General features: G+C 35.2%; 1 pseudogene; it reads right to left on the bottom strand.

Annotated features, from left to right (window-relative positions):
* Positions 1–7,626: 7,626 nt before the first annotated feature.
* LOC112821866 (small ribosomal subunit protein eS1 pseudogene) lies at positions 7,627–10,159 on the bottom strand (annotated as a pseudogene).
* Positions 10,160–10,509: the final 350 nt, after the last annotated feature.

Genomic DNA, 10,509 nt, shown 5'->3' with positions numbered 1-10,509 from the left:
ATCCCTGGGCTGAATACAGACATGTCCATCAGGGGACCCATCTCAAAATATGCATAGGCCCTAACTAAACAATGGGCTACTTACAACTAAACACATTTTACCCCAAAAAAGGGAAATTCCATAGGTAGCCATACCTCTGCACCTTCCCTCTTTAAAAACAGCCCCCTCCCACTGCCTAGTTGCAGACAGCTTCTCCTCAGCTGTCCTGCCCACCATTCCCTTGTGGTGTATTCCACACCCACTTCCTCGAGGCAGACAGCCGCTCCCTTGCTGAGTATTCAATGAACTTCTATCTTTTTTATTCTGCCACAGGAGGGCAGGATAATGTCAGCACTCAGCGCAGGTCGATTCTCAATCAGATCAATTCTGGAGAAACATGTATGCCAGTTAACCAGAATATGTTTTCCACAATTGTATACCTCATGGAATGTTCCCATGCACTCACAGTGCAAAAGAGGGAAGTTTAAGGACGACTAGTTTAATCAAAATTATTATAGGCATTCTTTTATACACACACACACACACACACACACACACACACACAGTTGGTTATATGTGTATATGTATATACATGTATATATATGTGTCTATATACCCAACAGGTTTAGTATTATGTATCAACCTAGAGAGATTCTTAAAAATTCATGTCAAGAATTCTAGCAACATTGTATTCAAGAATGAACGCTTATAAGTAAAGGGTTGAGTGAGTTACATTTATATAGAATACCTTGCACTTGTTACAAACAGGAAAACCAACATGGTAAATAGTAATAATTATAAAGTTAACCTTAATTGAGCAATTATTATGGAAATACACAGCGTTCTGCATGTGTAGTACCACAGTTAATCCTCACAACAGCTGAATGAGAAAGTTGCTAAAGAATCTTCATTTATAGGTATTTCAATTTATAACGTTATCCCTTTCTCTAGCACAAATAGTCTGTTAAATAAAAGAGTCAGGATTTGAAACCAACATTCTGACTCTGGAGCCAGACACAGAGCCATTCATTAGACTTCAAAGACATTGAAAGATATAGTTGATAACCTACTAAGGAGAAAAAAATAAACTTATAAAACAATTAATATAGTATGAATTCACACTCATGAAGCAAAATTAAGGAAAGTGGCAGGTATATGCATACCTACTATGGCGAATGTGATAAGGAACTAAATGTTAAATTTCCTTTACTTTTAATTACATTAAATTTAAATTTAAATAGGTACATGTGGCTAGTGGCTACCATACTACACAATACAGACCTAAAGGGTCATGACAACTCAATTTTATGTAATAAATCAATTAAAGTTATGTTCAGAAAAAATCATGACCTGAAATGCATACATTGCTAAGTAAGAAAAAGTGAAAGTAAATGAACCAAGTATTTAATTCAGTGCTAGGAAAAACAAAACAGCAATAACATTAATTTATGGAAAACATTAATTAAAAAAAGCAAAAGTTGATAAAATGGAAAATCCAATAATATTAGAATGAAAAAATAAAGCTAAGTTTCATTTATCTGATTTAAGAAAAAAAGCAGTAAAAAGAAAAAGGAACTAAGGAAATCTGTCCATGAAAAACAGAAAAACCACAAAAATTACTAATAAGAATAAAAATAATATTAATGCAGGATATTATCAAAGAGTTATAAGAGTAGTCTATCTAACTCTGGGCAAATACATTAAGAATACTAGATGAAATCATTGATTTCCTAGGAAAATACAAGTTATTATTTTTGACACATAGACATTTAACAAATCTAAATATATCATAGACCTTAGAAGAAACTGAGACATTGTCAAAAAATTTTCTCCCTTCTCTTCCCTCTTCCATGTTTATATAAAAGAAATAGCCTCAGATTTCACAGAGAAATGAAACTAGCAGTGAAATAGAAGTTCACTGTTAAACAATTTAAAAAAATAGTAAAATCTTCTAAATATATTTTATAAAAAATATATATAATAATTTACTAGATAAATTGATCATTCAAATTAAATAATCCTGATTCTCTATTTGTGTTATCAATATCATTACAGTTAATACTCAAGTTGTTTATATTATACATAGGAATTTGATTACTTCTGCATATTTCTCTAATGTAGAGATCCTTCTAGTTGATTTATTCTTTTGTCAAATGATATCAATTTATAAAAATATTTATTCCTCTTGGAAACTGTGGTGAAAATAGTCAAGCCTGCAGAAGAAATAAAATCATATCATATTTCAGTGGAACAGGAAATAACCAGTTCACACTGGAAAGTAGTTTATAAGCAAAGGCTCCATTCTTTGACACTACAGGAGAGTCTGTATACCACACTCAACCTCAGCCCCTCGCAGGGCCTGGGGTCTATGGAGCATTCCTTTTATATAATTGGAGAAGCAACTTACAGTATCACGCGTGTCAGTGAAGTGTTACAAGTGGCAATAGAAACTATTTCCTGGTTAAATTAAGAGAGGAGAATATAGTTGGCTGTGTAACTTTCTGGAAAATTTTGTGGTTAGCAGGCTAGTTTTGAAATCAGCTTGGTTAGTACATTGAAGTGTTTGTATATTTCAATAATCACAGGGAAATATAATATTGAAATGTTTTTACAAATAGTAATGTCAGCTAAAATGACAGTTCCCCACAGTAATGGTGATAAGATCCTGTTCCTTTAGAATTCTTATTTTAAAAAGAATATCCTGCATTTCTCTATGAAGTAAATAGGAACTACAGAAATAGAAAACAGATAATTTATTGAAGAATATTTTATTCCTATTTTATTTTATTTATTTTTTAAAGATTTTTATTTATTTATTTGAGAGCGAGCGTGAGAGAGAGCAAAAGAGGGGAGGGTCAGAGGGAGAAGCAGGCTCCCTGCTCAGCGGGGTGCCTGATATGGGACTCAATCCTGGGACTTTGGGATCATGACCTGAGCTGAAGGCAGACGCTTAACCGACTGCGCCACCCAGGCACCCATTCCTATTTTAAGTATGTTATTGAGAAAAACTTATGGATTTTATAAAATGCACTTCTAACATTTATTAAAATTATATATGTATATGTATAAATATTCATTTGTATTAACTGTATATTTATAATATTACTTTTTTTTAGATATGGAGTTTAAGGTATCAGTAGACTTATTTACATTAAATAAATTCTTGAATACCCAGATTATTATTTAATGAACCTCTAAGACTGATGGATCAATCATTTAGACCATCCTTAAACAGACACCACATTGATTAAGATTCGTTTCTGTGGGGCACCTGAGTGGCTCAGTCAGTTAAGCATCTGACTCTTGATTTCGGCTCAAGTCCTTGGATCTAGCCCCGTTTTGGGCTCTGTGCTGGGTGGAGAGTCGGCTGGGAGATTCTTTCTCTCCCTTTCCTGCTGCCCCTCCTCCTGTTCCCACGCACTCACATGCTCTCTCTCTAAAAATTGAATAAATAAATTAAAAAAAAGTGGTTTCAGGTTTCATATTTCCTAGGTTGATACTGAGTCCTTCTCTACTAGCCATATAAATTTAATCAAGTTGCTTATCCTCATAACTCCAACTATTAAGTTGGATACAATAATATCCCACCTGTTTGTTGTAAAGATTTAAAATGAAGTATGTATAAAACACTTAAAAAGATGCTTGGAATAGACTAAGCTCTCAAAATTACATTTATTTTCATAAATTATAAGTGTGCTCTTATACTATCAATGTAGGTAGTCAGGGTTATGTTTTTCATTTGTAACAGCTTGAAGCTTATTTCTGTTGAATCTTATTGGTATATGAAATAAATTCAAATCCAAATTTGTAGAGGTTAATTTTCATGAGAGATCAAGGCATACACCTTTGGTTCAAAGAGAGTGAGGTAAGTTAGATGGAGTGGATAGCAGTGACTTCCTGCTTAGCCCTTAAGAATACTAAGGTAAGGGAGGTACAGCAATTCATTAAATTATAATAGGGCCACCTGGGTGGCTCAGTTGGTAAAGCGTCTGCCTTGGGCTCAGGACATGATCCCAGGGTCCTGGGATCGAGTCCCACATTGGGCCCCTTGCTCAGTCGGGAGCCTGCTTCTCCCTCTGCCTGCCACACCCCCTGCTTGTGCTCTCTCTCTCTCTTTCTCTCTGACAAATAAATAATATCTTTAAAAAAAAGTAATAATAAAAAGAACTTCACAGCAAGGGAGCCAATCTTTTAGTAGGTTCCCCTTTGATGAAAGATAGTATCTTCAAAATGCACATGTGCACATCACATGTGCTCACACATACATGTATGCAAGCACAGACGTGTGTACTCATGCTTATATGCCAAGACTGCATGGCAAACATTGGCTTTCACAAGCAAAATTTGATTGCCCCAACAGTAGTGGCATGTTCAGTGGGGTTAAGGACTGCAAATCCATTTGTTGAAACCCCAACCCCCAATAAGATGGGAAGAGATGGGGGTCTTTGGGAGGTAATTAAATCATTGAAAGTGGATCCCCCAAGATGGAATTAGTATCCTTAGAAGGGGAAAAACCTTAGCCCTCTCTCTCCACCATGCAAGGGTATAACAAGAAGACAGCTGTCCGGATGCCAGGAATAGTGCCTCCACCAGAACTCAACCATGCTGGCCCCCTGATTTTGGACTTTCAGTCTTTACAAATGTAAGAAAATAAATTTTTCTTACTTAAACTACCCAGCCTATGATAATTTCTTTAGCACTCCAAGCTGACTAAAATAAGGTGGCACTGTTTTTTTCTGATTTTGGCCAGAATAAACAGAAGAAAAAAAAAATAAGCAAGAAAGCATGAGTAAAGGCAGAAGCATAAATTAGCCTAGACATTTAGCCAGACAATTGTAGAATTCCTGGAAGGAACTGACAGAAGAGGGACTTTGCACAATCAAAACCATAGGTGTACTTTCTTGTCATAGTGATTTTTAGCTTACTTTTATTCATGAAAGTTCAGTTGACTGAGGAAAAGTGAATTATATTTGCACTTATAAAATGTAGATCTATGTATAAATGTGCTTGCCTGCTCATCCTGAACTGAACTAATTCTTCACTTGCATGGTGCTCCTGACAGCAAGTACAGGACAGCTTGGATGTTAAAGATTTACTCAGTAAAATGGGGCACCGGGTGGCTCAGTCGTTAAGCATCTGCCTTTGGCTCAGGTCGTGATTCCGGGGTCCTGGGATTGAGCCCTGCATTGGGCTCCCTGCTCGGCGAGAAGTCTGCTTCCCCCTCTCCCATCTCCCTACTTGTGTTCCCTCTCTCACTGTGTTTCTCTCTCAAATAAATAAATCTTAAAGAAAAAAGAAAAAAAAAAGATTTACTCGATAATTTTTACTTGGTCTATCATTCAGGGCCCAAGTACTACCTATATTTTTGCTTGACTTTGATTTGGTTTGTCCCAAAACAGTTTTATTGCCACATGGAGTAACGTCTCTAGAGCCTTTCATTCAAAACAGATAGTGGAGCCGGTGAAACCTATCCTTCTCCACAGGCATGATATATTGGAATGCTTGAGGAGTTCTCTGTAACTTTGCTTTAAAAACGTTGTTCAGATGCTCACTGTGACCTACTGTTTTAATCACAGACTATATCCAAAAACATTGAATTGATTGTCTCCTTAATTTCTAGGTAAGGAGAAGAATATACATGCACCTGCATACATACCTGCACACACATATTATATTGGGATTAAATTTACTCTTTGCTAGTACTTTCCAATAGTGTCTCGCAAAGATACTTCACTATTGTAGGCATTTAGTAGACAATTATAAAGTGTTTAACACAAAAAACACCAGGGAAGGCAAGCACCATGACCTTACATTCTTGAATGATTACGACTGTAAAAATCCTAGTGCCATTTTTTATTTGACAAAATAGAGAACATGAGGAAGAAATCTTCCACTTTCAACACACAGGTAATAAAATATAAAATAATCAATGGATTTGCCCCAGAGCTGAAAATATGAATCACCTGGCCCACTATCATTTTTTCCATTACAGAACACAAAATAATTTTCTTGGTTAAAGGCAGTTGTTACCCTATCACCTGCTCAAATCAATATCAACTGTATGGTTGAGACTCCTCTGGCTAAAATTATATATCAAAGATGCTCAAAGCAAGGGAGAATCATTTTTATTGTGTTTCCTTAACTTCTCTACTCTCTTTTACTTTATAAATAACAGCCAAGACATTGGGATTTTCTTCAAAGCTTCAGCACTGAGACACTTAAGTGCAGTTTATAATCTCATATTATTCTTCAAAAATATTGGCTTTTAAAATAAGATCAACATTTCTGCACAATTTAGTCACCCATTCTGAGATGAAAATCAAAGGAAAAATATAAAAATTTAAGTGAAGTTTTCTGGTTAGTGATATAAAATTTTAGGAAAGTTATCAAGAAGTTATTCCTCATTAATTTACTTGAAAATTATTTGATCAATAATAAGTATGGTGTCTATGGAGTTACATTTATATTTCTGATTTATAAATATTTTTAAAATGCAAAAGCGATCACTTTTCCAAAATAGGTATTTCTCATTTTTTTTAAATTTTAAATTGATAGCGTGACACAAAGTATTGTTGTATCATTCCCTCAAGACTACAAAAGAGCAAAAAACTAAAAGACAAACACAGATTTGCATCTATTATTCATAAGTAGGGACCACTAAGAACATGTGTGGAGGATATGGATGACCTCAAATAAATAGGGAAAAAAGAAATCTTACTGGCTAGTTTGCAAAACTCTTTTTCCAGAATTTTCAAATGCAGGAAATATTGTCAGGGACATGCATATACCCACTCTTTTATTTCATTTAATTTTTTATCTCCATTTATTTCTACATTTCCATTAATGGATTAATACTCCAATTTTATTATTTTTCTAATCTTCAGGAAACAAATAATTTTCTTGGAATTTGCCTAAAGTATCTCACACAGGTAAAAAGAATGAAGGCTTTCAGCTCATTTTAACCCCACTTTGGGTATTACTGGATTCAGTTTGCTAAAAGTTTGTTTAGATTTTTGAAATAACATTTGCTAGAGAAATTGATCTATAGTTTTTCTTTTAGTGTCCTTGATACATTTTGATATAAGGATTATTCTTACTTAATAAAAAAGGAACTAAGAATTATTTTATCTTTATTAAATAGAAGATTTTGTATTTAAATGTTTGGAAAAGTTTGCTAATGAAATCATCTAAATCTGGAGATTTTTCTGGTATTTTTAAAATAATAGATTTAATGTACTGAACAGAACAAGTGCTGTTGAGATTTGCCTATTTCTCTTTTCAGTTTTGGTAGGTTATATTTTTTCTAAAAATGTGGGCATCTAAGTTTTCAGATTAATATGCCTTATTTATTTATTTATTTATTATTTATTTATTTATTTTCACAAATAAGAATTTTTATTTGTTGCCATTAAATATCTGAATTTTATTTATTGTTCATACTTTTTTTAAGATTTTATTTATTTATTTGACAGAGACAGAGACAGCGAGAGAGGGAACACAAACAGTGGCAGAAGGAGAGGGAGAAGCAGGCTTCTCGCAAGCAAGGAGCCTGATTCAGGGCTTGATCCCTGGATTTGGGATCATGACCCAAGCAGAAGGTAGATGCTTAATGACTGAGCCACCCAGGCACCCCAAAATGTCTGAATTTTAAACAGGTTCTTGGACTGGTGGCCCCCATCCATTAACTCATTCAACTTTAGCACTGATCTCATCCCCAGTAACTTTTCCAGAACTACTAACTTCACCATGAAGTTCTTTGAGCTTTCCCAATTCAAACTTGGGCTTCTTCTGCATTTTTACTTTTCTAACAAAGACATCTTGGAGTGGATAAATAGACTGACAAGACTTTTCTATGTCTATGTCATCAGAAAAGACATAGAAATTTACTGACCTCTTCTTTTAGGTCATTGTCTGCACCTCTGAGGTCATGATTTCCATCATCTTTTTCCAAATTTGGTAGACCTGCTCATGCTGAGTCTAAGAGGTCTTCTGAACCTGCTTGTTGTGTTTCCTTAGTAAAACCAACACAAAATAGATGAAGCCAATAACCACTGGTAGTCTTGACATCAACATGAGCTTTAATCACGGTCTGCCATTTTTTGACCATGGAACAAACACATTTTGTCACGGGGATGATCCATGCCATGGAAATTAGGCAGTTTTTGCCCTGAGCATCCTCAGTAATTAGCTTGACTTTTATAAATACAACTACATCATTCTGCAGATCAGCAAGGCTCACTTCAAAAACCCAACCCTTGAGGCCATCAGACGCAATTTTGGTTCCTTCAGTTCTCGTGACCAGTGTTTTTCCAATATTTCTTATACTGATCATAGCTGGTGCTTTCACATCCATCTTTCTTAGAAAATGTATCAACTACTTTCTTCCTGGCTCCTTTTTTGCCACCTTTCCTAAAGACACTTGTTTTTGCTGACCACCAATGCACGGCTCCAGGAGCCAAAAGGCAATATGCTTTTTTAAAAATATATTCTTTAGATTTCTAATATTTTTAAGATCTTAATGTCTTTAAGCTATATATTTAATATCTAATATCTTTCTGATAATATAAATTTATCACCTTTTTTCCTTGATTAGTCTGGCTAAGTTTTTATTTATTTTGTTATGTTTTTCAAAAATTCGATTTTTTTACTTTATTGGTTTTCTCTACAAATAGAGGGAAATATGATTAATTTATCATTTAATACTTTTTGCTTTCATATTTACTTTTTCTTTCTATCTTCTTTGACCATTCCATCTTTAAGCTGTTCCAGTCTGCCTCTAACACTCAGTACTCCACAAAAATAAGTCTTGCCAAATTTAGCAACACCTCCACACTGCTATATACACAGGAAATTTTCTTAAGAATGTTGGATAGAGGTTATTGATCATCATGTCAGCAATTAAATATATAACGTAGTGACTTAGGATATAGTCTCTGGAGGCAGAAATTCTTTTTTTTATTATTTTTTTATTTTTTTTAAGATTTTATTTACTTATTTGAGAGAGAGAGAAAATGAGAGATAGAGAGCACAAGAGGGAAGAGGGTCAGAGGGAGAAGCAGACTCCCTGCCGAGCAGGGAGCCCGATGCGGGACTCGATCCTGGGACTCCCGGATCATGACCTGAGCCAACGGCAGTCGCTTAACCAACTGAGCCACCCAGGCCCCCTGGAGGCAGAATTTCTGGGATCAAATTCTTGCTCTGCTGTATGGACTGTAGGTAAATTGTTTTACCTTTCTATATATAGTTTTCTTTATCATTAAAATGAATATTCCAACCATAATATGCAATTAAGTGAGTTGATACATGTAATTCTTAAAATAAGCCTAACACATATTTAGATTCTTAATATATATTTGGTGTCATTATTATATCCTTATTTTTGTTTTCATCCAAGCAGTTGTGAAAATCACAATGTACATCCATTTCTAATATTGTGGTCACTCTCAACAAGTGGTTTTCATACTTTCATGTATGTATGAATCATCTAGGGTGATTTCTATTTTTTTTTTTTTAGATTTTATTTATTTATTTGAGAGAGAGAGAATGAGAGATAGACAGCACAAGAGGGAAGAGGGTCAGAGGGAGAAGCAGACTCCCTGCTGAGCAGGAGGCCCGATGTGGGACTCGATCCCAGGACTCCAGGATCATGACCTGAGCCAAAGGCAGTCGCTTAACCAACTGAGCCACCCAGGCGCCCTAGGGTGATTTCTAAATATTCGATTCAACATTTTACTTTTCTTTTAATTTTAATATTTTTATTTAATAATTCTGGGTAGGATTCAAAAATTACATTTCCAGTAATTACTCCAATTGTTCTCATGTAGGTGGCTTACAGAGCACTTTTTAAAATCCCTGCTGACCAAGATTCTCTCCTTAACCAAACTGTAGTCAGATTTTTCTTGACTATGCCTCCATCTTGGCCTATAAAGACTTGAACAAACACTACTATAATTTCTAACAGTTCCAGGCAGTACCCGTAGGATGTCTCTAGTCCCTCTTAAAGTGCCTGCTTGAGAAAACTCATGGCTGCCAAAAGAATTTACTGTCTGTTGAAGCCAATGCCTGAAGATAGGGCCCCTATTTCCCAGTCTTTGTGTAAAGGAAGAAGCTAACCTTGGTAGGTGCCAGTTAGCAAACCCAGATGGGTTTCACTTGGACCACCTCTACCCCCTTCTGCCATTTTGTGATTTTTCACTTCCCTGACTGTTTAAGCCCCAGACATTTCCCCTCCCTCCTCTACTCTCCTTTCAAAGGTCTGATCACCTCTGAACATATCAGAATGGAGCTCAGCCCTTTCCCCTACAGTCAGTAGTTACTGAACACAATCTGTTCTCACTCTTTAAAATTAATGTCTGGTTGTGTTTATCTTTGACACTTCCCCACAATTAGCATGACTTTAATGTAATTTTGAAATAAATCTCATGATCCAAGATTCTCAAATTTTATCCAACTTTTTTTTTTCTTTTTGTGCTGCTACTAGGTAACAATGTGTTTTATAAACCTCCCTGGTGATTGTTACTGAACAAAAAA

Source organism: Callorhinus ursinus, unplaced genomic scaffold (genome assembly GCF_003265705.2).
Source record: "Callorhinus ursinus isolate GAN/ISIS: 27379988/994484 unplaced genomic scaffold, GSC_fseal_2.0 scaffold8, whole genome shotgun sequence".
Lineage (NCBI taxonomy): Eukaryota > Metazoa > Chordata > Mammalia > Carnivora > Otariidae > Callorhinus > Callorhinus ursinus.
Note: the sequence above shows the minus strand (reverse complement) of the source record. Positions and strands in the feature narration are given on the sequence as shown.